Source organism: Protopterus annectens, chromosome 3.part0, assembly GCF_019279795.1.
Source record: "Protopterus annectens isolate FY-2018-M chromosome 3.part0, PAN1.0, whole genome shotgun sequence".
Lineage (NCBI taxonomy): Eukaryota > Metazoa > Chordata > Ceratodontiformes > Protopteridae > Protopterus > Protopterus annectens.
In genome coordinates this window covers 130,417,410-130,440,000 of record NC_056731.1, presented here as the reverse complement: position 1 = coordinate 130,440,000, position 22,591 = coordinate 130,417,410, and the positions used below count along the sequence as shown (strand labels likewise).

Here is a 22,591-nt window from a genome sequence, read left to right as displayed (position 1 = left end):
CGTGTAAAGTTCTTTAGGCCCAGACTTCTCATTACCATGGATCTAACAACCAAGGCATTTTTTGCAGTTCAAGCAGTTTGGCCCTGTTATGCACCAGACTTGGCTTAGCTACTGAGACTTTGTACAAAATACCAAATTGGGGATATTAACTATAATAAGTGTCTCCCTTAACTGCTGGAAACTTTCCCCCATCCATAGCCTCTAAAAACATTCAAGTGCTTTCTTTGTATCCCATATAAATTGCAATGACAACTCTAATCTACCTGCTTGATCCACCAGTTTGGCAGCTTCTGCTAACCCAACTTTTTCATAACTGAAATAACTCTCCTTTTGGTTGTACAAGCAGAAGCCAAAAAAACTCTCCCAATCCTCTCCACACCTTAAGAATGTTTACAAGCACTGATCTTAGTTTAGTCTCTGGTAACAGTATCAATTGTGTTTTTAGTTTTTTAAGCTTATTTAAAACAACCATTCTTCTATCAGACACATTTAGATCCCTCACATTCTACGAAATGATTTTCAAACAGTATTAAGACCGCTAACATCCAGAGTTTCACTGGGGACATGAGACTGAAACCTGATGAAGCCTCCATAATAGAGCATCTATAACAGAGCATAAGAACACCTAAATGTAGTTTAATAAATCTCCCTTTGAAGACATAAAAACAAGAAGGTGTATTCATTCATTTAACACCTCTAAAATTAGAGGTATTAAGTAAAAAACATAGAGAGCTCTGTACCACCACATGGAATATGATGCCAGTAAACAATAACATAAAATCAGACAAATCTGATTATATTAAACCAGGTCACTAAAAGTACAGCTTCTTTGCCATCCAGCATACTATTCCAGGGAAAAACTATACATTACAGTAGAACTCTGGTTTGCATTTCTTAAATTAACATAAAATAACTCAGATATATGCATAATAGTAACTTCTTTGCAATCAGTGCACCAGCTCTAACATGAAACCGGCCCCCCTTATCTTAGCCAGAATGAAAGACAAGGCAGTTTCCAACTTCAGAGCAGTGGTGTCACATTCTTCTTCTTTTTTGAATGTTGCTAATTAAGCAATTAGGTCCAACATAGGCCCTCAAAAAACATATTTATTGTTGGCCTGGCAGCAATATCAGTTTACACAGCGAAGACTGCCCCAAACATCCAGATGTCACAGGGGGACAGGTAGCTATATGTAAACTTATTAAAAAAAAAAACAGACACCATCCAAAGAATAAAGTAATGGTGGAATGACAGAATTATTCCATTACATGTCTACTCATGTAATCTTAACTCTGCCTCATACTTTAGTACATATAAATGATATCATCTGTAGACAGTGCACCAAATATCATATGTGCCCAGGATACCAAACTCACATGTGTCTCTAAAGATGTTGCAGGAAATGTAGAGGAAAATTTCAACAATCAGGGTGAAAGTACAGTTTTGTACCTACCATAAATGTAGATGTTCGAGTGCTAATACAGCTGCAGTAATGACATATGGGTTCTCTGCCGTCAGGCGGTCCCTCGGTCGGCCGAATTCCAAAGTCTAGGTCCGGCGTCGGTTGTTGTCGCTTTCTTTCCTGACGTCAGTGAGGCAGGGTTATATAAGACACAGCCGACGCCATTTTCTTCAGTCTTTTCTTGCCCCAGATGTCAGGTGCCCCCAGAAGGAAGGCAATACATAAATTATATTTATATACATGAATGCAATAAAATCAAAAAACAGTAGTTGCAAGCAAAGATACCATAGAAGGATAACCCCATCAGGTTGTATGAAGAGGGGTTAGAGCCTAGGTCTTTACCCAGAGGGGTAGGAGGGAGGGAAACCTGTACTGCAGCTGTATTAGCACTCGAACATCTACATTTATGGTAGGTACAAAACTGTACTATGTTCATCGTGCATACAGCTGCAGTAATCACATATGGGTAGAATCCCAAAGTTACGCTCAGGGTGGTAGGCACTAGGTGGACCTGGGATGAGCCAGAATGCCCTGCAACACAGCAGTGGCAAAGCCTGCTCTAGTTTTGGAATACAAAGGCAGGTGGTAGTGTTTAGTGAAGGTATGCACAGAACTCCGAGTGGCTGCCTCCAAAATATCTTTGGTAGGAACTCCTCTGAGGAAGGCTGTAGAGGTAGCTGTGGCCCTGGTGGAGTGGGATCTGATGCCTGTAGGGACAGATTTTCCATGATAGGAGTAACAAAACCGTATGCAGTGGCCTATCCATTTTGAAATTGTCTGTTTGGTAACTGGCTTCCCTTGGCCTCCTACAGCATAGGACACAAAGAGTTGCTCTGATTTCCTGAAAGGCTTTGTTTTGTCCAAATAATAATGTAGCTGTCTATGGATGTCTAAGGAGTGTAGGAGCCTTTCCCCTTTGTTTTGAGGATTGGGGTAAAAGGTAGGTAAGTGTATGGCTTGATTTAAAGCTACCCTGGATACCACTTTAGGCATAAAAGCTGGATTGGTTCGAAGGGAAACCCTATCCTGATGGAAGATGAGAAAGGGCTGTACAGCCATGAGGGCTTGTAGTTCCGATACCCTACGGGCTGAGGTAATGGCCAGAAGGAAAGCTGTTTTCCAGGACAAGTACTGCAAATCTTTTGAGGCAGCCGGCTCAAAAGGAGGCAATGTTAATTTTTCTAGAATGTAATTAAGATCCCAGGCTGGAATTGGTTGCTTCCTTGGTGGTCTTATATTCTTGGCCCCTCTGAGGAACTGTCTTAAGAGTGGGTGAGAGAATAAGGGTGGATCCGTGTTGAATTCTGCAGAAATGGCTGAGGCATGGATTTTTATAGAGGAAAATGAAAGTCCACTGTTCAGCAGCTCAGCTAGATACTGTAATACCTGAAGCAAATTCAGTTTTTTAGGGTGCTGGCCTTTTTTCTCATTCCAAGAGCAAAACCGTTTCCATTTTGCGGAGTAAGCCTTTCTAGTAGATGGCCTTCTGGCCTCCAAAATGAAATCCTGCACCTCTTTGGGGAGTATAGTCTGTTGTGGTATTAAGGGATTTTCCATGCAGCGAGATTGAGTGTTTTCAGCTGACTGTGAAGAGTTTTGTAGCTGTGCTGAGTCAGCAGAAGAGGCATTAGAGGTAGGTGCCAGGGAGGAGTATGTGTTAGGCTCCTCAGGAGTGGGTACCAGTGTTGTCTTGGCCATTCTGGAGCAATCAGTATCATTTTCGGTTTGTCTATTCTTGCTTTCAAGAGCACCTTGGGCAGAAGAGGCAGAGGTGGGAAAGCGTAAACTGTCCATGCTGTCCAACTGAATGAAAGGGCGTCCACTCTCCAGGCCTTTGGATGAAAGGTCCTTGAACAAAACTTTTCCAATTGATGATTCCTGTGGGGGGCGAAGAGATCTATGTCTGGCCTCCCCCACTCTTGGATTATCTTTGTAAACACTTGAGGATGCAACTTCCATTTATGTGGATCTGTCATATTTCTGCTTAGATTGTCTGCCAGTGTGTTTTCCAAGCCTGGCAAGAACTGTGCTTGAAGTTCTATTTGCCATTCCAGAGCCAAGTTCCAAAGTGTCATGGCTAGTCTGCACAGGGGGTATGAATGTGTTCCTCCTTGTTTGTTTATGTACCACATTACTGTGGTGTTGTCTGTTCTTATCAATAATTGTCCTGAATGCAGGAGGTCCTTGAAAGCTGTAACTGCATTTATCACTGCTAGCATTTCTTTTTGATTGATGTGCAGGTGCCTTTCCTTTTGGGACCATTTGCCCTGAATGCACCTGCCTGTCATGTGTGCCCCCCAGGCGTAATCTGAGGCGTCTGTTGTGATGACTTGATTTGCTTGAGGCTTGCAGAATGGGAGACCTGTGTTTGTTTGACATGCTTGGGCCCACCATAGAAATTCCTTTTTCAAACATGGAATTATTGGTATTATTGTTTCCAAACTGTGGCTGTGTTGAGACCATAGGTTTTTTAGGTACCATTGAAGTTTCCTCGTATGCAACTTTGCACATGGGATTAAAAGAATGCAAGATGCCATGAAGCCCAGAGCCTGCAGGATTTTCCTTACAGTAAGCCTGGTACAATTTGCTAGTGTTTTGAAGTACTAAGTTAGTTGCCCCTGTTTTTCTGGCGTAAGATAGGCCATCTGGGTGTTTGTGTCCAAGTTGGCACACAGGAAAGTTATTTTCTGAGATGGTGTTAGTCTGGATTTCTCTTTGCTGATTGTGTATCCCAGAGAATTCAGTAACCGTGTTGCATAAGCCAGATGTTCCAGAAGTAAGTGTTTGCTGTCCGCTTGGATCAGGCAGTCATCCAAATAAGGGTAAATTTGTATCCCTTGAAGTCTGCAGTAGGCAATTACTGATGCCAGGCATTTCGTGAATACTCTGGGCGCAGTAGATAAGCCAAAGGGCAATGCAGAGAATTGATAGTGTATTGAACCTGCAAGAAATCTGAGGTATCTTCTGCAGCTTTGTCTGATTGGGACATGCAGGTATGCCTCCTTGAGGTCCAATGTTACCAGCCAAAACCCCTTGCCCAGCATGGGAAGAAGCTGCTGTAATGTGAGCATCTTGAATTTTGGTAAGAGTAAGAATGTGTTTAGGCTGGATAAGTCCAAAATGGGTCTCCAGTCGGTTCCTTTCCTTGGTACCAGAAATAGTCTGGAATAAAAACCTTGACCTTGTTTGTGAGTAGGTACCTCTTGAATAGCTTTCATGTCTATGCGCTTTGAAATTTGTAACTGTGCCACTGCCCTTTGATTGTGTGGCAGGTTTGGCATGCCTCTCATTTTTGGGAGAGTGTGAAAATGAAATCTGTAGCCTCTGTTTATAACCTCCAGTATCCATTTGTCTGTTGTGACAATATGCCAATTTCTTGTAAATTATGCCAGTTTCCCTCCCAAGGGTGCTGCCAGCTGAGACTTGCTTGGCATGGGAAGGAGGAAGTCATTGAGTTTGTTTCCTGTATTGCTGTGAACTGTCTTCGCCACCTCTTGGTGCTGGAGTTTGCCATTGCCTGCCTCTATATGATCCTTGTGATTGCCCTCTGCCCCTTGTGCGCCTGTATCTACCTCTTTGGGGCTTGTCAGTGGCTGGAAAGGACCAGTTTTTAGAAGGCCAATTTCTGCTAAAACATGGTGGTTGAACTTGTAGAAAAGCTTTGACAGTTTGCATAGATTTGACTTTTTCTTCCATTTTCCGTAGTATCTCCTCAGCATTAGTACCAAATAGTATATCTTTTTGTAAAGGAGCATCTAGCAGTTTAGCTTTCACATGTTCAGGCAAGATTTGTTCCCTAAGCCATGCATGTCTACGAATGACTGATCCTGTAACAGCAGCTCTACTTGAGGCCTCTAGGGCATCATAACCACATTGTAAAGTGTGTTTACCCACTTGTTCTGCACTATGCAACATATCCTGCAACTCTTTCAAATCTGGTTGTTCAGGCTGAGACATTTTATTTCTTAATTGTGATAACAGAAACTGCTGATATTTAAGCATATGAAACTGACAATTTAAGGCCCTCATGGCTAGGGTGGCCGAGGTATATACCTTTTTCCCCACCTTTCTAAGGATCTTCACTCTCTTTCGGAAGGTAGTGGATTCTTAGCAGTAGAGGCCTTCATTCCCTTGGGGCCTTGAGAAATGGTTTCAGGGTCAGCATTATGGCTTTTGTAAAGAAATTGGTGAGAGGTAGGGACTCTATAGTACCTATCAGGCTTGACTGGGGCAGGAGGCAGGGAATCCGGATTAAGGCAAGTCTCCGAATAACCATCATCAAGTACGTCCAAGACAGGAGGTATAGCCAGAGGTCTGTGTTGAGGTAACGAAAGAAATTACCTAAGTCTTTTCTTGGAATCAGAAAAGTCTTGGCCTTCCCAATGGAAGTGTTCCCTCAAGGTGTGCAATGTTTCTCCAAAAGAAAAATCCTCAGGAGGAGATACAGAAGGAATGGACTGCTCTGCATCAGAATCTTCAAATGGGGAGTAAGAGTGTTCCTCTACATCAGAATGTTCTGATAAAATGGAACCCTGATCAGAAGAGGGAGAATCTTCCTCCACTCTGGGTCTCTTGTCTGGAGGGGGTTGGAAGCCCCTGATAAGAGTAATTAAATCCTCAGCCATTTTAAGCATCTGCTTTTTTGGCATGGGGCCTGGGGATGGGCCCTGTGCAACAGGCCTCTTGGGATGCCTGGCTGATTTGGACTTAGTAAAGGCCTTAATGGAAAAGGAAGAAGAGGGTCTAAAGACACCATGGGTGGAAGTGAACCTGTCCACATTAGGAGGCTCAACGCTCACAGTGGCTTCAGTGGTTGTAGTCTGGGTCTGGGCCGAAGTACCTGGGGTCTCGGTTACAGAAGACACCGCCAAAGAAGTGTCGTCGGTCATCAGGGACTGCATAGGCATCTCGCTGAGAACCGGACCACGTGTAGCCGGTTTTGGCATGGTGTCGGTGGGGACCGTGGACCTCGCGTGTCGGTCCTTGTCCTTGCGTTTTTTGGACAAAACGGTAGACACCGCCAAAGAAGTGTCGTCGGTCATCAGGGACTGCATAGGCGTCTCCCTGAGAACCGGACCACGTGTAGCCGGTTTTGGCGTGGTGTCGGTGGGGACCGCGGACCTCGCGTGTCGGTCCTTGTCCTTGCGTTTTTTGGACAAAACGGTAGTCGGAGTCTCCGACGACATTTTATAATCAAAGGCTGTACCAAAAAAGTGTTGGGCGAACTCCGCCCGACGCTTAATAGTGCGTTTATTGAAAATAGCGCAAAAGTGACAGCCTGAGACGTCGTGGTCTGGGCCTAAGCAAGGTATGCAGAGGGAATGGAAATCCTTATGCGGTATTTGCTTCCCACAAGAAATACAATTGTTAACTTTTTCTGACATCGGTCTGAGGCAAGAAAAGTTTCCCCAATGGGATACTTAGCTTTAATGAAGACTTCGGTTTCCAATTTTTTGTAAATTCAGGAGCTGGCCGACCGGCACTTGCGAACTGCTTCTGCTTCGGGCACCGCGCAGCAAAAAAGACTGAAGAAAATGGCGTTGGCTGTGTCTTATATAACCCTGCCTCACTGATGTCAGGAAAGAAAGCGACAACAACCGACGCCGGACCTAGACTTTGGAATTCGGCCGACCGAGGGACCGCCTGATGGCAGAGAACCCATATGTGATTACTGCAGCTGTATGCATGATGAACATCATGAAAATGCAGAGAAAACAGAAACAATTAAATACTACAAGGTGAAGCAAATAGAGAGGGGAAGGCAGTCAGAAAGCAGATTCACAAACTGATGACAATACAGCTTTTGTTGGGAAAGGAGGTAAACCACTGAGAGGTACAACATGGATAAAAAAATGTAAATAAGGCATAACATATGCGAGCGGATATATACAGAGTGACATTAAAAAAGTAATGATCATAGGTTTATGTCCAGTATTCACAAAATAAGACGGGAAGGGAAGATACCCAATACAATTACTGGAAATATTGTTGAGATAGATTATGATATCAGTCTACCAAGTCTGAATGAAATCTTAAAACTAAAAGCAAAGATAGCAGTTGGCCTGAAAGAATTCACCAGTGTGTTCTGAAAGGCCCATGTATAGCACCAATAAAACTTCTAACACGTGTTTTCATGAAACCATAATCGTAAGAAGGGTAGGTACCATAGAAAGACTGGTGAAAAGCAGACGTAATTCCATTTCACAAAAGTGCAAGCAGCAACACAATTGCTGATTACTCCATTGTGAAAAGTGCACGCCAATAGGACCAGTTCTAAAAGTTAAAATCATGCCATACTGGCCTGGACATGCAGGAGCTGTCTGGAAATGTGTTCTCCATCGTACAAGTGTCCACAACACCACATCATTTGGAACATGTTAGCAGATACTGTATGGACCTGCTTAACCAAGCAGTCTAACTGCAACATTGGCTTTGTATACTTTCTGAACATCTTGAATCCTCTGCCATGTGCATTTCAATCATGGAGAAAGATGTATGACAATGGCAACCCAATTCCTTGCATTCCAGTAAACTTAAGAAGAGCTTTCACAGCTCATAATGCAAGATGGTTTACCCACACAGTAATAGCCACATTACTATAAATACCTTTGCTACTTTAGAAATAAATGGAAATGACAGACAAACAAAGGTAGCACTTCAAACATGAACCGTTGGCAACTAACCTTATTGGGAAATAAAAACGCAATTAGCTCAATCAAAAACACAACTGTTTTTATGAAAGAAAATCACAATCTTGTTTAAGAACAAAAGAAAACAGCACATAATTCTGCAGAATACCTTCAGCGGCAATTTAGTCCCCATAACTAGTTATGGTATACTGAGAAATAAATTAGGACTGAACCGGCACTATGGTTAACCACATTCAGAAGTCTTTTTCCTAAATGTTTGCATACATGCGGCTTATTTAATTGCAGAACCTATAAGGGTAAATAACTAATAAAGAATGTCAAGTTCTTTTCCTTGACTATGGAAAAATAGACTGTATTATTCCTCTGACTAAAAAAAGTCATAAAATAAAAGAAGACTCAGCAGAGAAAGCCAAGAGATGGGGCTGTATAAGTTGCTGGAGAAGGTAGAAACAATTCAGCTAAGACCACATCAGAGCCTGCAGGTACAAGATGAGTCAATCAGGCCTACAGTGTGGCACAAGCTATTTAGGGTGCAGAATCTATCATACATATGTTGATCATCACTGTTTCCTCCCTGTACCTATAAGCACTGCTGTACATCGAAGAGCCAAATACACCAATTACTGCATGCTAATAATGTGGCCATCTCAGTCTCTGGACCTTCATTAACACAAATCATGACCAAGCTGACAGAACACTTTACTCAGCTCAAACATTGCAACAATTGAGACTGCAGGGTAATCTGAAGAATAGAAAATATGTTTATAAACCTTCAGCATGGTTAAAGACAGCTGCTGTATAGGGGGGCAGATGTCACTAAATCCTGCACTACTGTATTTGGTCACATACACACAACTTGTAATAAAACACTAGGCACCCTCTCTACTTGTTATTGTGTCCAGTTTTTCAACAAAGGGTGGCTAAACAAAATAATGGAAAGGTATTCTTTCTGAACACTAAAATATACTGTACCAGTTGTTGCAAAATCATTGACAGACATCTTGGGAAGATTCAGACAACACAAAAACTTGCCATTTCTTCAAAGGAGAACACTGAAAACAATCCCTTTGCACCATACTGACTCCCTATTTGCCTTAAAATTCTATACTGTCACTATATCTCTCAACTGTACAGATTTTCTCAGAATATTCACGTTTTTTAGTTATATTTTTGGTCTTTTCCTCATAAATTTGTGGTTTTCTGGCCAACCGTTGAGGAGTGAAGTTACTAAATAATGACATACATTTGAGTTTAAGACTCCATATCATTCAAAAAATGTATGTTAACACAAAACCTATTATTATAGCAACTTTTTAAGAGCAATATTAAAAAAAATTGTCTGCTGCTTTGGGCCTTTGCCCAGATTTCTTGTATTTAGAGGTTGACAGGTCTGACACTTTAATTCTAATGCAGTATATGCTGACCTTTAGTGGTCCATATTAAGCAATTTGTAGATTAAAGTCCTATAAAGGAGATTAAGGTTCAGTAGTCAGTGATGTGCACTGCTGAGAAGGCATTTTCATTTCTTGGAGCTAGACACAAAATTTACTTCCAGAATATATAAGATCATGGACTACCTACCCTCATTTATAAACATCTTTAAAACATCACTGTTCGAGGGGACCTCAAGTAAATGTAACACCTCTGTATGCAGCTAGAGGAATACCCCCCCCCCTTTAATAAACCCACTTACCATACAGACAGTGTTTAAGTACTGACTTTCAGTATGAGCACTTAAAGTACAGGTGTCCATCTCAGTAGCATTAGACAAACTCTTGCACCAATTTCAGATCTAATTTTAAAACCCTCATACAAAACATAGCCACGTGTAAATGCTTACAGTGTCAGGGAATACCATAACTCATAACTAACACAAAGACATAACTACATTACTAACTCTAATCCTGCTGACTTAGGTTATCATAAGCCACTAATAGGACTTCAACGCTGAACAAAATAGTCTTCACTTAACACATATACACAAACACCCTGCTCTTTAAATGACTCATCTCTGTTTATCCTCATCAATTTTAAGTTGTTTTTCTTCCCACCTTCTTCTGCATCTCTCTAATGAGCTGATGTGCTTTGAAAATTGTTGACCCTTCTTCAATGCTCTTTTTTACTTACTAACTGTATTTTACTAATAGTCGCACTGTGGAGTCTCACATCTACTTTGCTTAGCTAATATTTTAACTATTCAGGATTTTATACTGTTTTTTTATATTCATTTTACCAGGCTGAGCCTAAAAGACATTCCTGTGGACCTTTGCTCTACACTGGTTAACAGATTTAAAGATTAAAGTTTACGCTAAGATTAAATTTAAGATCTAATGTAGTATCCCTCAAGAATGTTTAATTTGATTTGTCCTGATGACAGCTTTATGGCTGTCATTTCTGATCTACACACACATAGAGATATTACAGTACACAGACTCCTTATATCCTATATAAAAGTGAATAATTTTAAACTGTCTGCAAGATGTCCCTAACTCTCCAGTAACAGTTTTGTGATCTCATTATTAATTATAATGCTCATGGAAGTATTCAAGTAGCATCCCCTGCAGTATGTGCATTTGGCTGCCAAGTTGCAAAGCTGCTGCTCGTCTCTCAACTATTTCAGATCCTATAATCAGTACTGGACATATATCTAATGATGGTCTTTGATATATTATTAGTCAGTGCTAACTGATGGGCCAGGAGATGATAATTACAAAGGGCTTTTCGAATGTGGCGTGACAATATCATGACTGTAGACTAAACTGGGGGTAGAAACAGCATACCCTGTTTCGAGCATGTAGGCCTGAAGCTGTTACCCCACCCCTTGGTAATCCGGCCCTGATATTAGCGGTGGGCTACCATGATTTTTTCACTACTCTGCTCAGTTGAAGTCAACTTCCCTTTTAAAGAACAGTAATGGATTTATGACCAGTGCAAAAATAGTATCAACACAGAGTTTTAGACTAGCATATCTGGATTTTGAGCAGGACCTTGAAAATCATTTTTTGCTTCATCCTTACTTTTGAACTGGTCCTCTCTTGCTGCATCTGTTCACTTTGTTTCAGCCTACTTTGCATTTATACAAAAATAACACAGATTGCATGCTGTTAGCATAGAAAGGTACATAATGCCATCTGCCACTTTGCTCAAGGGTTCATTTATCCCAGGCATTCAAAACAACTGCAGCAGCAACACCTTTAAAGGAGTGAAATATTTAAGAAATCTAACACAGCTCTACTTTTTATTATATCCTTTTCATGTATAAACACAAGGCACTGGTTATGTGCATAAATCTTTATACATACATTATTTACTTTTTTTTATATTGGTATTATGTGTTTATATATTGACTGTGTCTGGATGAGTGAACAATGTAGTCAACAAAAGGAAATAAATACATAAAATTAAACATATATATATATATATATATATATATATATATATATATAGGTTCCTGTTAGATCAACGAAAGTCCACGTCCCTGACGACCGGATCACCGAGACGACATCGCCGACACCACACATCCCCAACAATGGTGAGTAGTGAGGAATGGGATGTATTCCCATTTCTGCAATGAGGTGCAATCTCGGAGTTGGTATATTTAAGTGGGGGGGGGGGTTCATCAACGTAACATGGATATATATCTATATATATATATATATATATATCTATGTATATATATATATATATATATATATATGTATATATATCTATATATATCTATATATATATATATATATATATCTATAGATATATATATATATATATATATATATATATATATATATATATATATATGTGTGTGTGTGTCTACTTTAAATGATCGAAATTTCAAAACTTCGAATGTCATATGGCTGGGACCATATGATCAAAGTTTTAAAACTTCGAAAATTCAAAAAAAAAATGAATACACATTTATGTAGGGAGCAAGCCCCCCTGCGCCCTACACACCCCCCCGCTATTAAAATATACCAACTCCGAGATCGCACTACAGTGAGGAAAAGGGAATATTCCTGTTCAGCACTGTATGGAGATCTCCGTTTAAGTGCTGGATGTTTTAAAACTTTGATCATATGGTTTTGGCCATATGAAATTCGAAGTTCTGAAACTTCGATCACTTAAATGGGACCCACACCCACACACACACACACACACACACACACACACACACACACACACACACACACACACACACATATATATGTGTGTGTGTGTGTGTGTGTGTCTCTTTGCTTATTTACTTATTTGCTGTCTTGGTAGGTAAGTTGGTTCAAAGACCTTTTCAGATGTGACCCACAGACTGACAATACATTACAATGACTGCAGAGCAAAACTGTACAATGTTGTAAAAAATCAGCTAAAGTACAGAGTAAGCACTCAATAATAAACAGTAAGCAGGCAATGAGGTTATCAAGAATTTCTGATGCCAGGATGTGTATACATGCAGAAGCAAGTACAATATCAACAAGGAAAAAGGCATTGTCCATGTATAGAAATTAAATTATACTGCACAAGATAGACATTTATAGGCTATACATGTATGTGCAAAGCATTTAGAAGCAGCATACTTTAGCAATTAACTGTAGAATGTCACAAAAAGTACAGTTTTGTACGTACCATAAATGTAGATGTTCGAGTTTATACCCTGCTGCAGTCATCACACTTGGGTTATCCTGTCGTCATGCGGTCCCGCAGTCGGCCTGAATTCCAAAGTCTTGGTCCGGCTTCAGTTGCTGTCACTTCTTCCCTGACATCAGTGCGCCAGGGGTATATAACAGGCATCCAACGCCATTTCCTTCAGTTTTTCTTGCCCCAGATGTCAGGTGCCCCCCCAAAAGGTGGTCAGTAGATAGTACCAACAATAAAAGTTTAGCACAAACAAAACATCCCTCCAGCTATAAGCAAATACACCACAAAGGTTGTATCAGAATGTAAGGTATTGAAAGGTTTTAGTTAGGTCAGAGGGAATGGAGGGAGGGTAACCTGGACTGCAGCAGGGTGAACACTCGAACATCTACATTTATGGTAGGTACAAAACTGTACTATGTTCATCGTGTTACCCTGCTGCAGTCATCACACTTGGGTAGAATTCCAAAGCTAAGGATGGGAGGTGGAGTTAAACAGGGTTAGAGGAGGCTAGAAGGCCCTGCAAAACTGCAGTGGCGAAGCCAGCTCTAGTCTTAGAGTAAAGTGGTAAGTGATAGTGCTTGGTGAAGGTGCGTACTGAACTCCAAGTTGCAGCTTCCAGAATATCCTTAGTTGGCACCACTCTGAGGAAGGCTGTAGATGTAGCTGCTGCCCTGGAGGAGTGAGGCCTTATGCTAGCAGGAACTGGTTTTCCATGATGGGTGTAGCAAAAATGTATGCAATGTCCTATCCATTTGGAAATGGTCTGTTTTGAGATAGCCTTTCCTTGTGATGCTGTAGCATAGAATAAAAAAAGTTGGTCAGATTTTCTGAAAACCTTAGTTTTATCCAAGTAGTAACATAGTTGCCTGTGAATGTCCAAGGAATGCAGAAGTCTTTCTCCTTTGTTCTGTGGATTTGGAATGAAGGTGGGTAAATGGATGGTTTGATTTAGAGCCACACTGGATACCACCTTTGGCATAAAGGAGGGGTTAGTTCGTAGAGAGACTCTGTCTTTATGAAAAATGAGGAAAGGCTCTACTGCCATTAGTGCCTGTAGCTCTGAGACTCTTCTGGCTGAAGTAATTGCTAGCAGCAGGGCAGTCTTCCATGATATAAACTTTGAGTTAACTGAGAAAGCTGGCTCAAAAGGTGGCAGCGTAAGTTTTTCCAGAACAAATTTGAGGTCCCAAGTTGGTGTTGGTGCTCTCCTGGGAGGCCTAATGTTTTTGGCCCCTCTGAGATACTGCCTTAGAAGTGTATGTGAAAATAAGGGAGGATCCGTGTTGTAATGAGCTGAAAGAGCTGAGGCATGGATTTTAATCGATGAAAAAGAAAGTCCTTTGTATAACATCTCAGTTAAATATTGTAGAATCTGAGGTATGTCCAGCTGAAGGGTAGTTTGGCCTTTAGCTTGGTTCCAGGCGCAAAATCTTTTCCATTTGTCTGAATAGGCTTTCCTGGTGCTGGGCCTCCTGGCCTCCAGAATGACATCCATAACAGCTTGTGACAGAGGAACTGGCTGGTTGCTTAGGTGATTTGCCATGTAGCCAATTTTAAAGTTTTGAGCTGGTTGTGTAGAATCTGACTGCCTTGCTGTGTGAGCAGATGAGGAATTTGTGGTAAAATCCATGGTGGGCCCTGGGCCATGTTCCTTAGTAGTGGGTACCAGTGCTGGCATGGCCAGTCTGGAGCAATGAGTATCATTCGGGGTCTCTCCAGCCTGACTTTCAGCAGCACCTTTGTGAGAAGGGGCAATGGAGGAAAGGCATATACTGTCAGCATTTTCCAACTGAATGAGAGTGCGTCCACTTTCCAAGCTTGATGGTGAAATGTCCTTGTGCAAAATTTTGATAGCTGATAGTTTTGGGGGGTGGCAAATAGGTCTATGTCTGGGCGCCCCCATTTTGAGTTACCATTGGAAATACTTGTGGATCCAGTTTCCACTTGTGGGGATCCATGATGTTTCTGCTTAAGTCGTCTGCCAATGTGTTCTTTTTTCCTGGCAGGAATTGAGCTTGTAATTGAACTTGGTAAGCCAGTGCTGTGTTCCACAAGGTCATTGCTTGCCTGCATAGAGAGTAGGAGTGTGTACCCCCTTGTTTGTTTATGTACCACATTACTGCGGTATTGTCTGTATAAGCTGTCCTGGATATAAGAGGTCCTTGAAGGCTGTCAGAGCATTCTGTACAGCTAGCATTTCTTTTCGATTGATGTGCAGATTCCTTTGATCTGCAGTCCATATGCCTTGAACGCACCGTCCTGCCATGTGTGCCCCCCAGGCATAGTCCGATGCATCTGTTGTCATGGTTTGGCTGGCTGGGGGTAAGGTGAAAGGCTGACCCTTGTTGAGGTGACATGCCTGTGACCACCATAAAAACTCCTGTTGAAGGCAGGGAATGAGAGGTATCATTGTTTCCAAGCTGTGGCTGTGTTGAGTCCATACGCTTTTCAGGTACCATTGTAATTTCCTCATATGCAGTTTTGCAAATGGTATTAGTAGTATGCAAGATGCCATGAAGCCCAAGACCTGCAGAATTTTTCTTGCAGGGAGTTGGGTCTTTGTTGCCATTATTTTGAAGAATGAAGTTAGTTGTAGTTGTTTGTCTGGCATCAGATAAGCCATCTGGGCCGTTGTATTCAAGCTGGTACCCAGGAATGTCATATTTTGTGAGGGCACTAGTTTTGATTTCTTTTCGTTTACTGTGTACCCTAGGCAACTTAGAAGGTGTTTTACAAAAGTCAGATGTTGTAAGAGAATGTCCTTGCTTTCTGCTTGAATAAGGCAGTCGTCCAGGTATGGGTATATTTGAATTCCTCTTTGTCTGCAGTATGCAATTACTGGTGCCAGGCATTTTGTGAAGACCCTGGGTGCAGTAGATAAGCCAAAGGGCAATGCAGAGAATTGGTAATGGGTTGAACCTGCAATGAAATGGAGGTATCTTCTGCAATTTTGTCTGATAGGGACATGCAGGTATGCCTCCTTGAGGTCCAGCGTTACTAGCCAAACTTTCTTGCCCAACATGGGAAGAAGCTGCTGTAGTGTTAGCATCTTGAATATGGGTACTTGCAAGAAGGTGTTTAGAATTGAAAGGTCCAGAATGGGTCTCCAAGCATTGTCCTTTCTGGCGACTAGAAAGAGCCTTGAGTAAAATCCTTGGCCTTGCTCCTGTGTAGGTACCAGTTGAATGGCTCTCATGCCCATGAGAGCTGTAATTTGTTTTTGTGCCTCTGCCCATTGATTTTGTGGCAGGTTTGACATTCCTTTTATCCTTGGCAAGGTGTGAAAATGGAATCTGTATCCTTGTGAGATAATGTCTAGGACCCATTTGTCCTTTGTGACAATGCGCCAGTTGTCTGAAAAAAAAGCTAATTTTCCTCCCAAGGGAGCTGCCAAGAGAGTTTTGCTTGGCAGTTTGAGGTTTAAGTCATTGTGTTTGTCTTCTAGTAGTTTGGGACCTGTCTTCTCCTCCCTTCTGTGTTGCAGTGCCCCATTGGCGAGGTTTGTAAGGGATTTGTGCTTGTCCTCTTCCCCTTGGGCGTCTGTATTTACCCCTCTGTGGTCTGTCAGAAGCTGGAAAGGACCAATTTTTTGTTGGCCAATTTCTGCTGAAGCGTGGGGGTTGTACCTGTAAGAAATCTTTGACCGTCTGCATAGATTTTGCCTTATCTTCCATTTTCTTTAAAACCTCTTCTGCTTTAACCCCAAATAAGACATCCTGCTGTAAGGGTGCATCTAGTAACTTTGCTTTAACATGATCAGGCAGAGTTTGTTCCTTTAACCAAGCATGCCTACGTATAACAGACCCAGTAACAGCTGCTCTACAAGAAACTTCCAAGGAATCAAATCCACATTGTAAAGTATGTTTGCCCACCTGTTCAGCTGCATGCAACAGATCCTGTATTTCCTTGAATTCAGACTGTTGAGGGTACGTGCTCATCTTTTGTTTTATTTGAGACATTAGGAATTGCTGGTATTTCAGCATGTGAAATTGACAATTTAGTGCTCTCATAGCTAGAGTAGCTGACGTGTAAACCTTCTTCCCCCACCTATCTAGTGCTCTGGAGTCCCTTTCAGAGAGTACAGGATTTTTAGCCACAGAAGCCTTAGCCCCTTTGGGACCCTGGGAGATTGTCTCTGGGTCCGCAACAAGGCTTTTGTAAAGGAATTTGTGTGAGTCAGGCACTCTATAATATCTATCTGGTTTGGCTGGAGCAGGAGGCAGAGAATCTGGATTTAGACTAGATTCTAAGTAAACATCATCCACAATGTCTAAAACTGGAGGGATAGCAAGTGGTCTGTGCTGGGGGAGTAAAAGAAACTCTCAGAGCCTTTTCTTTGAGTCGGAGTAGTCCTGACCTTCCCAGTGGAAATGTTCCCTCATGGTATGTAAGGTTTCCCCAAAGGAATAGTCTTCAGGGGGAGAAGCTGAGGGAATGGAATCTTCAGCATCAGAATCTTCATAAGGGGGAAAGGAGTAATCCTGTTCCTCAGAGCAGCCTGAGGAAATAGACACCTGATCAGAGGAGGCATAATCCTTCTCTTGTCTAGGCCTTTTGTCTGGGGAGGGGGGGGGGGTTGGGAACCCCTGATTAAAGAAAGCAAATATTCAGCCATTTTATGCATCTGTTTCTTAGGCATGGGGCCTTGAACTGGAGACTGAAGTGCAGTCTTTTTTGGTTTAAGAGGAGTCTTAAGCTTAGCATAAGATTTTTTGGTGAGAGTAGTCGGTCTTAAGACACCTTCTGTAACCGAAGGTGTTTCCACAGCATCGGCTTCTCCTTCTGCAATGTTGTCGGTAGGGCCTAAAGAAAATGGCTGCGTCAGCCTAGAACTCTCTGCTTGAGAATCCAAAGCAGTCTGGGGTTCCAATTTTGTGGTCGCCAGGGGCTGCGTAGGCGCCTCACTGAAAACCGGAGAACCGGCGACCAGCCCAGCCGAGGCCTCGGAGTCTGGCTTGGATCTAGGCTGCCTGTTGTTATCTTTGCAATTTTTATGCACTCCGGTAGTCGGTTGCTCCGACGGCATAGTGTAATTAAATTTCCTACCGAAGTAGTGTCGTGCGAAATCAAAGCGTCACTTTATAGTTCGCTTATTGAACCTAGCACAAAACCGACAACCAGTGACATTGTGGTCTGGGCCTAGGCAAGGTATACAATAAGAATGAAAGTCCTTATGAGGTATTTGCTTCCCACAAGAAATACAATTGTTAACTTTTCTGACATCGGACTGAGGCAAGAAAAGGTTCCCCAATGGGGTACTTAGCTTTGAAGACTTCGGACTGAAATTCGATTCGAAAATCTCAGGCCGACCAGCACTTGCGAACTGCTTCTGCTTCGGGCACTGCGCAGCAAGAAAGACTGAAGAAAATGGCATTGTATGCCTCTTATATACCCCTGGCGCACTGACGTCAGGGAAGAAGCGACAGCAACTGACGCCGGACCAAGACTTTGGAATTCAGGCCGACTGCGGGACCGCCTGACGACAGGATAACCCAAGTGTGATGACTGCAGCAGGGTAACACGATGAACATCTGTAAGAATGCCAAATATATTGCAAACATTCTAAAACTTAGAATTTTAACTCTAACTGTACAGTTAACTGCTAGTTTTATTTTTTCATTCTGTGCATAGCTTTGTCTTCCACGTAGGTGTTATTTTGAGAAAAAGCATCTACTGATATACTCAGCATTTGGAAGGTTCGTAATGTATATACATCTTTTAACGTAGGAAAAAAAATAGTTTTTTTAGATGGATATCCAAGATGGGTGTATCTGTTTGGTTTATGCTAACCACAGCCATAACAAGGAGCAGAGAGAACAGGTGCCAATGGTGTGGCAGTGCAGTAATGGCACTGTACACAGACAGTAACATAACTAGGATGGGGCAAAGGGGGCAGACTCAGTGGTTGCAAAGTCTTGGTGGGGCACAACTGGCTGAACTTTAATGCATACCAGCAATTAAATGCTGGTGTTGCATTTGTTTTCTAAACTGAAGTACTAGTTCCTACAAAAGTAATACGTTACAGTTTAAGATTTTTTTTTTGCGCTCTGAGAAGATCAAAGGACTTTACTTATCTTTTACTTTTTGCTCTTCAGCTATGAGAAGAGTTTTATGGGAGGAAGCCAGATCAGGAGAATGGCACCAGTTGCAGAAACAGCTACACCTCTACTAACTAATACTGCACTTGGATCATGCTGAAGCTCTGAAAAGGTATTGTGTTTTAACCGTAGAAGCTGCTTGTTACATTTGCAGTCAGCATCATGCTACAGGCTTTTAAAACAGAAGAGGTTTTTTAGTCTTCAACTCTGAGAAGACCTTCTCTGCTTCTCAACTTTGAGATGGAGGAGTGCCATTTCTAGGAACTGCCAGAGGTGGCTGGTGACTTCAAAACAAGCGGTTGAGGCAAATTCTGACAACAGATGTGGGTTAATCACTTTCATCCACAGACCGCCTCAGTCCCGACTCATTATAGCTACTTCACAGAATATATACACCTCAGCTATCTGACTGCAATCAACAGGGAAAGTTTTAGGCAACATGGAGCTCTAAACAATAGACTCCATTGTCCCCCACTGTACACTGTTTCCCCTGCACCTCACCAGTGCCCTGCTCTCCATTCTAACCCTGCACCATCTATACTGGTTACTTCTTTCTTGTATTTTCACACTTTATCTTCTACTCTTTTAACACACCCTAAACCAGCCAAAACTCCAAGTGTTGAGGAAGTAACTGAATTAGGCTGAGGGCATGGGCCCTCCTAAGCACCCAGTAGTTATTGGGCTCTAGATGCCTTGACGTGCATCTTAAGAGCCTTTTATTATAGCAGTGAAGGCCTGAACACAAATCATAAGTAAGGAAAGAAAATCAGTCGTCTTTTTATTTTCAAGGAAAAATTTAAGTCTAAAGTTTAATGTCGAAAACTAAAAAAAAAAAAAATTCAGTAGTTTCCATTAAACTGAGATTACAAATGCATACAAGGATATATACATTTTATTTGGGAATAGTCCCTGCCTCTCTACCACTCTAAAAAAGTTAACTTCTACATGCCCTTCTAGTGTTAGATTGGGATGAATGTAAAATTACAAATGGCCACAGGCATACATTATACACCTGACGGTCTGAAAGTCGAAACCAGAGAACCTCAATAAAACCTATACAGAGACAAGGAAGTACATGCAGACCCCATACAGAAGGAATCATATCCAAAAACTCAACCAGATAACCAAGTACTGCTTAATGATAATGCTGCCCCACTGTTCCAATGATCAGTTGCTATCACTGGAACTGATGCTATCTTCCTAATTTTCAAAACTTATTTGTTACTTATTGCTTACTAAATTCCTACACCCCTGGTGATGTATTTGACCAACAAGTAAAAATGGCAATTTCCTATTAAAAAAAAACCTGAACACAATACTACTTAATTTTGTAAATGAAAATCACTCTTTTTTTCTTTTTTATGTAACATGTATTTGAAATGTGTGCTATGATTTGTACTTATTCTGTATTACTTAAAATGTATACTATGCAGTTGTGCTTTTTCTGTACTATATACTTGTATTTTTCCGGAGCTTTTCTCCCCAGGACTTCACTGAAAACAGGACAAACTGCAAATAAATAAATAAATATCAGACACATTGTGGCACAGTTGTCACAGCTCAATGAACAGTCTCCATATCCAGAAATGAAAGCCACATTTATTCACTTTGTACACTTCTGACATTAGACAGTAATAAAATAAAAACAATCGCTCACAATCACTTTTTAACACGCACACACACACACACACACACACACACACATATACCTCTCAACCCCTTACTTGGCTCAAGAATCAAAGATAAAGAAAATAATCATGGGGACAAAAGACCAAAATCAAGGAAAACTACTGCCCTTACCAAGCTTTGCAGTAGAACTCTTTTGAAGGTTCTTAAGTCTGAAACTCAAATGTCAGTCATTATTTGCAGGTAGATTGATTTAAAGAAGAGAAAAAAAATGACAAACTTTAGGAGATACAGATGAAAATATATGACAAATAAAAATCAGGGACATTCTGTGAAATCAATGACAAGTGACAGCACCTATGTTCTGCCGCACAGGCACACAACCAGCAGTGTCACAGCCAAGCATATGACTACGACAGGAAACTTCAGCTATTTGACTTCTATTGCCTTCATATACTTAGAAATTTGCTATAGTTGCAGGCCTTGTATTAGTATGCATTTTCTGATGCATGCTAAGCCTGAAAACTTAAATGCCTGTCATTATTCACTGACAGCAGTCCTCATGGATTTACCAAAAAACACAACTATTATGCGGAAGAGATCAAAATATTAAACAAAACATAAAGGCCATTCTATGCTTCACCCCCCACCCCCACCTCACACACACCACTTAAAGACACAGGCATGACAAACTATATATGTCAGATGTTTGACTGAGATCAAATAAATAACAAATGTGTGAATAACTGCCACATATGAGTTTATCATATCAGTTCATGCTGTCAGAATACACTGTGCAACCCACTTCAACCTTCACCCATTATACCACCACTAAATAAAATGGTGGAAGAAGGACCAAAACCAGGGACAGCTAGTGTCCTTATAGTCTTCCCACTCGCTAAAATAACAGACTTTGCATTAGTACTGCTTTTTCTGAGGGTTATATTTGAAAATCAAATGTCTGTCAGTATCCAGTAGCAGTCTAAAAATATGCGACAAAATTCTGGACAATGTAAAGCTTCTATCCCCCCTCACACACACACACACACACACACACACACACACACACACACACACACACACACACACATACCTCTCAACTGCACCGATTTTTGCCTCTCATTTTTGGTCTGTCCCTCATAAAATTTGTGCTTTTCTGGCACATCATTAAGGATCACTGTCACTAAATAATGACAACCATTTGCAATTCAGCCTTCATTTCCTTTGGAAAATATATACGACTGCAAAATCTTTTGGTATTTTAAACTTTCTCAGTTTATAACAGCACAATATATATATATATATATATATATATATATATATATATATGTATATATAAAAATATATATTTTTTTGACTTTGTCCAGATTTCATGTGCTTACAAGTTTGAAGATATGACACATATGCATACATACTCATACATATATATATATATATATATATATATATATATATATATATATACACACACACATATGGGTTCACTTTCAAATCTTGAAATACTGAAATACTGAATTTCAGTATTTTGAGGTGAAAGTAATGAAAGTGCAGTTATTCAAAACTGAATTTATCGAATGTTAGGTTTATGAATTTGCGGTAGTTGTGGTGTGTAGTCTATAGAGTGTTGTCTCCTTAAGGTGTAGTGTAATCTGGGGTATAGAAATGCTGCCCAATGTGTGGTCGTATCCAGAAATAGGTAGGTTTGTGTTTTTATGGGTTTTGGGTAGCACTGTTTTATTTTCTACTCTTTTTTGGAAGTTTTACAGGTAGGTTACTCAGTGTGTGTGTGTGTGTGTGTGTGTGTGTGTGTGTGTGTGTGTGTGCGTGTTTAATTGTTGATTAAAGTACATGTGTATTATGTGTGTTTTCACGGGTGTACGTGTGAAAGTGTGCAGTGGAAGTGTAGGGAGCATAGCGGTGGGTTTGTTGTGCTGTTTGTGGTAGTGCAATCTCAGAGTTGGTATATATAAGTAGCGGGGGTTGTAGGGGGCATAGCTTGCCCACCTGCATATATGTAGATTCTTGGGTTTTGTTGGTTTATTATGGACTAGGGTGGATGCTAATGTTTGTGTGTTGGAGAGTGTATGTAAGGGGTTTGTGCCTCTGCGAAAACGTAAAAAAAGGGTAG

At 41.2% G+C, this 22,591-nt stretch overlaps 1 protein-coding gene across 7 annotated transcripts in view; it reads right to left on the bottom strand.

Moving 5' to 3' along the window:
* Positions 1-22,591, bottom strand: part of CACNB2 (calcium voltage-gated channel auxiliary subunit beta 2) — a 1,902,347-nt gene that overhangs the window by 1,212,254 nt on the left and 667,502 nt on the right. The window lies entirely within an intron of this gene.